Here is a 6999-nt window from a genome sequence, read left to right on the forward strand (position 1 = left end):
CCCATCTCTCCCCCCCCCTCCTCTCTCCGCCTCCCCCCCCCCCCCCCCCCCCCCCGCCTCCCCCCTCTCTCCTCCTTCCCCTTTGTCTCCTCCTGTTGTTGCTCCCCCTCATTCTTGCATATACTCACAGTTTTCCGTGTAGACTGTAATAATTAATAACCAGTAATTAATGCCATTCATGTTTAATTGCCTACTTGACTGATTTGGTGGAAACCATACAACATCGCCGCGATATCATGTTTTATAAGCTTTCACTTGATGATAACCTTTGGTTCAAAGCGCAATGATATAATTAGAACTGGGTACTCCTAGTTACACCTGTACGCTCAATATCTAGAGTTTTAGTAAACGCATATCAGGGATAAATGATTAGAATTTGAAGTTGTTATATACGGCTATATTTCAGTAACATGGCCCTCTTATGACGGTCCACAGTAATGAACCCTGGTTATTGGGCCTGCACAACCAGCAGATGTCTTTTTGAGCCAACCGGGGGAACATACAGCCGAAGCTGCCATTGTGACGTTAACAGTTTACACACGACATATCTTGTACAGCCCTACTACATACTCATACAGCTGAGTTGACTGGAACACAACAGAGTAAAGTATCTTTTTCAAGGATATAACACAAAGTTCCAGTGCCGGGACTCGAACCAGCGACCCTTCGGTCACATGACCTAGTATCCTTCCATTTGATCATCGTATCTCAGTGTACCCAATTATATCGATGGTGATTTCTATAGAGATTTTACAGTTACATTGTGTGCCAAGGTAAATATGCTTATATACAGCACGTCAGTATGTTTCGTATTCAGAAATGAAGATATGGTGTTCATACCACTGTGAATACTCAATAGGTTGTTTATACATGTTAACCATACAATAAATCACTGTTTATTATATAACGTCATTCGATCAGCATCTGTTATACGCAAACATTGGAATTATTACGTCACGAGAACTGATTGATTCATAAGGATTTTTCAATCAATACCCAAAAGGTCACCCAAAGCTAACGATGATACACTGGGCAATTGGTCTATGTCAACATAGACGAGCTGACGAAATAAACCATTTAGGAATGAGAAGGAAAACAGAATGACAATGAAGCACTGAACTTGTGCGTAATTTACTGGGTAGGCTGATTGGTTACAGAATATAACCCCCGAGTGTGTTGGTGTGCTAGATGTATACATTGGCAAGTTAACGTTTTCAGGCGAGCTGGTTGGCTACAGTATGTTGTCTGGCGTGCTGATTGGCCAATGCATGTTTTCGGGCGTGCTGATTGGCTATTGCATGTTTTCGGCCTTGCTGATTGGCTAATGTGTGTTGTTTGGCGTTCTGATTGGCTAATACATGTTGTCAGGCGTGCTGATTGGCTAATGAAAGTTGCAAGGTGTGCTTATTGACTTATTAGGTCAATCTACAAACCAGAGGCCATGATAGGTCAATCTACAAACCAGAGGCCATGATAGGTTAATGCATGTTGTCGGGAGTGTTAATTGGCTGATGACTGCTTTCGGGGATGCTGATTGGCTAATGTATGGTGTTGGGCGTGCTTATTGGCTCATGAATTGCAAGATGTGCTGATTGACTATTAAATGTTGTCAGCACATTTATTGGTTAGTGAATGCTGTCAACACTGCTGATTAGCTATTGCATGTTTTCGGCAATGCTGAATGTCTAATGCATGTTGTCGGTAGTGTTAATTCGCTGATGACCGCTTTCGGCCATGCTGATTGGCTACTGTATGTTGTCCGGCTTGATGGTTGGTTGATGTACAATTGCCGCCGGACATAGCGATTAGCTTATATACATGTATGTTGTTGCGTTCACTGATTGGTCAATGGTGTCTGGCATGATGATTGGCTGATGTTTATTGTATGGCGTGCTGGTTATTTCATGTTGTTGCGTTTGCTAATTTGCAGGTGGATATTGCTGACACCTACAGGTATTAACAGGTATACATTCTTTAACATCTAACGGGCCAATACCTGGTGCTACTTCCGGGAAGTTATCGGTTAATAGGCCTATTAGAACTCAAAGAGTTTCTAATATCACTATGACGTCAACACCGGTGTGCTATAGACGAGTTGGATCACAAACATTCTGTATATGACCAGCCAACCTAGAATACCTGTGAAATGTCACACCTTTATTTGTTTTAATTCTGTTTACACCAGAGTTCCCAATCGAAGATAGATATGTTGATTGCCACTCTGAATGTCCCCTCGTACGAATGTATCATATCCTACCCCTGTGTTCTGACGGATACTATAACATTATCCGTGAGGACGACGATATCGTCGCTGGATAAGCCATTGGACTGATTTTTCCTGTCTGATAGACACCCCATTTAATAACTCAGCTCATGAAACATAAACTGCGTGGTAATAAATAGAATGTGTTTGGGGGTTTTAAAGGAACAAGGATGACAGAAGGGAATGTACATGGGGAGGAAATCCGACCCCAATTTACGAATAAACAGTCCCATGTCGTGATGCTTACTAAAACCGGAAGTAAACACGGGAATCTGACATGTGCATTTGGTAAATGATTAACAGGTCACGCGAAGTAAATGTACGCGACAAAAATACGATGTATAACCAAATATAGCTGAATTAGTTTTAATAATTGATCACGAGAAAAACTGTCAACAATGCAACGTCCTTACACCATCACGGACGAATCTCATTTGGGAAACAAATAATTGATCTGTGTAAGGTTTGGTGTCAATCAGTTAATGTTATAGTTAAATATCAGTATGTACACATCTCTGTATTGAATTATACTGTATTTATACAAATCGCCGTCATGGTTTATAACTAGGAAACACAGGGACTTATCACGAAGCCCCAATCAAAGTTACATGATATGGACCGCTGGTTAGACATTATTACTCTCGGACCATAATCAGCATCATCTTTACTTTTGTTACTTTTACAGTTTGTTAGATTCGCCTATATATTGTACCACAACTTGCATCAGGTTAAGGGGTTAACTGGTTTCGTGTGGGGATAATTATGGCAATGATTTTAACATCTATAAATTTGTAGAGCTGTTTTTGTGGGAAAATTTGGTGACGAGAAAAGTACTCATTTATAACATAGCTTTCATTAAATGTTACCAATGAATTGTTTATATGTAAATAAACTGTACACGTATCTATATCTTGGATGCAGTTGCCAGTTGATTGTCTGTTTTATATTCCTTTGTGCTATATGACGTCAGACGTATTTGGTGTTTGGGGATATGAAGTCAGACATATTTGATGTTTGGTGATATGAAGTCAGACTATTTGATGTTTGGTGATATGACGTCAGACGTATTTGATGTTTGGTGATATGCCTATTAATTCCGTTGTCGTCACTCTATATAGCTTATTCTCATTTTAGAGTGTGCATGCCTTTAACAGATTTGACCTAGATTTGTATGGCGGGTGTCGTCGTGACCTAGATTTGTATGGCGAGTGTCGTCGTGACCTAGATTTGTATGACGGGTGTCGCCGTGACCAAGATTTGTATGACGGGTGTCGCCGTGACCTACATTTGTATGGCGAGTGTCGCCGTGACCTACATTTGTATGGCGGGTGTCGTCGATGAAGCAGAAGACGCTTACTGTACCGGAACACCTGGTCGTATTCTCATTGTCCTTTTCGGTTTCTTTTTTATTTTTATTTAGAATTACTGTTAGTTTGAATGACTTTTTCTCTGATGTTTCGAAAGTACAACGCATTTTATTGTAAACGAGCGCAGACAAGCGAAGGGAAATTGTACTAGGGTATGTAGTCCTCTCTACATTCTTGGTATTTTGTGACACACTAGTTATTGAAGGACGGGGAAGGCCCTATTGTTGATAAATCTTTTCTGTGAAAACAAACAACCAACACAACAATTGTTTTTCCGTATTTATGTTTTCAAGAAAATCATCGAAGAAAATATTTCGATAAAAATTAAAATTCTGTAAAACAGACTTTGTAATAGGTTCCAACAACGTTCCGAAATATCGAACTCTCCGAAATATATCTGGACTCCGGATAAAAGGTTGTACGTAATTAAGGTGCAATGGACAAACTTTGAAATATAACATAAGATCAGCCAATGATGGACTGACCGTCAAATAAATCTAGGTAAAGCCTTCTTTCTACACTATAAGACATATTCATAATCTGTGTAAGAGTTATCCCCCTTAGGGAATGAACATTTGTGCTATAATTATCTCCCATGGGAAAATAAATGGCCACATCTCACACTATTTGTACTGGAGTTATCGCCCGTTACAAAATATTTAATCTGCAATAACAAAGATGAAGATTAAGATGAAGAATTAATGGGGGGCATGTAAATGTCATCGACGACTGAATCTTTCCCCGAATGTAAAAGCAATACATATTCTCCGAGGTTCAACTAAATTGGAAAATATATACATGTTTAAATAATATACAGTGTAACATTATCCTTAATGATTCAGCTATGGACAAACACCTTGTAATCACCATATATATCACATATATTTACCTGTATAGCATAACAAAACAATTGTTATCAGTGTACATACAAGATGGAAATATTAAAAAATGAGCGATTTATAAAAAACAAAACAAAAACAAACAAAAACAATAAAACAAAAAACAACTCTGTACTGTAAAAGGCCCGCGGATAATGTAAATAGGTCAGCTTCCGCGAAGTGTGAATTTTACTTTCATTCGTGGGAAGTGTACGCGCAAAACCTTAAATTGATTTATTTGCGTAACGTATTCCAACACTTCATGACAATGGACGGATGTATATAAAGGCATATTTCATTGTAACGTAAGAAAATAAATAGTGCCGTCGACATTTTACAACTCATACATCGATGTAACATCTTTTACCATGTACATAACATATGTCGTCACACAAAATTTCTGGGCTCTTTCAAAATATTGTTATAATAAACAATCAATTTGCATTAAAAGTAAACACTTTTGATACTTTTGTATTGTAAGTTCAGTTAAAATATTATATACAATTCTTAAGGAGCAGGCTTTTTACATTTAAACATTCAAAGTGTCGTTTTGAAATGTCCTGAAGATGTTTTATAGAAGTTATACAGCTAACGATTAACAGGCCACAATGATAGAAAATTAATATGAGATTTCAGTTCTTTTAATCAAATACTTTTAAACGAAAGGTGATAAACAATACATTTTCAACATGTAACGAATTTTATCCAAATCAACCAAAAATACAGTCCTTATTTTCTTCCAGAATACAAAGCCTTACAATTCATTGAATTTTCTTGGTATTCCATAGTGATTATACAGTTTACCATGACACACACGTGACCGTATGATAGAATCTCTATACAGGTATTTACATTGAGCTTCTTAGATTGATGTTAACTGTACATAAAACACGTGGATCCTGTGACGTCATTTACCGGAGATATGACGTAACTTCCTGTCCGAATGAAAACAAGTGGCAGCTTTAAGAGTTTTATCGAATTCTGCACGAGTTAAAACGAATCACAATTACATAGAAAGACCAATGTGGGCAACCTTCTGTTTCACACAATCCGATTTAGATAGACGATAGATAAATGTTTTCTACCATGATTATTTTAAATCTATTAACATTGTGTATGCCTTTTCGAATTTGTTGATATCACACGGACTTTGCACAAATTCCCAACCCAGGGTCATTATTTACAACTGAGTTGTACCGTCCTCATGTCCATTGGGCGTATTGGACTATTCGTTCGTCAATTTAGACATATGTCAATCTAGACACATGTCAATCTAGAGACACGTCAATCTAGACACGCGTCAATCTAGACACACGTCAATCTAGACACATGTCAATCTAGAAACACGTCAATCTAGAAACACGTCAATCTAGAACATGTCAATCTAGACACATGTCAATCTAGAAACACGTCAATCTAGACACACGTCAATCTAGACACACGTCAATCTAGAAACACGTCAATCTAGAAACATGTCAATCTAGAACACGTCAATCTAGACACATGTCAATCTAGACACACGTCAATCTAGACACACGTCACTCTAGACACATGTCAATCTAGAAACACGTCAATCTAGAAACACGTCAATCTAGAAACACGTCAATCTAGACACATGTCAATCTAGACACACGTCAATCTAGAAACACTTCAATCTAGAAACACGTCAATGTAGATAACGTCAATCTAGAAACACGTCAATCTAGATAACGTCAATCTAGACACACGTCACTCTAGACACACGTCAATCTAGAAACACGTCAATCTAGAAACACGTCAATCTAGAACACGTCAATGTAGATAACGTCAATCTAGAAACACGTCAATCTAGATAACGTCAATCTAGACACACGTCACTCTAGACACACGTCAATCTAGAAACACATCAATCTAGATAACATCAATCTAGAAACACGCCAATCTAGACACCTGTCAATCTAGACACACGTCACTCGAGGTATATGTACACTTCAATCTAGACTAACGTTAATCTAGACACATGTCAATCTAGACACACGTCAATCTAGATAACGTCAATCTAGACACTTGTCAATCTAGGAACATGTCAATCTAGAAACACGTCAATCTAGACACATGTCAATCTAGAAACACGTCAATCTAGACACACGTCAATCTAGAAACACGTCAATCTAGACACACGTCAATCTAGAAACACGTCAATCTAGACACATGTCAATCTAGACACTTGTCAATCTAGAAACACGTCAATCTAGATAACGTCAATCTAGATAACGTCAATCTAGATAACGTCAATCTAGACACACGTCAATCTAGAAACACGTCAATCTAGATAACGTCAATCTAGACACACGTCAATCTAGAAACACGTCAATCTAGACACACGTCAATCTAGACACGTCAATCTAGAAACACGTCAATCTAGATACACGTCAATCTAGACACACGTCAATCTAGAAACACGTCAATCTAGACACATGTCAATCAAGACACACGTCAATCTAGACACACG

This window comes from Pecten maximus, chromosome 9 (assembly GCF_902652985.1).
Source record: "Pecten maximus chromosome 9, xPecMax1.1, whole genome shotgun sequence".
Taxonomy (NCBI): Eukaryota; Metazoa; Mollusca; class Bivalvia; order Pectinida; family Pectinidae; genus Pecten; species Pecten maximus.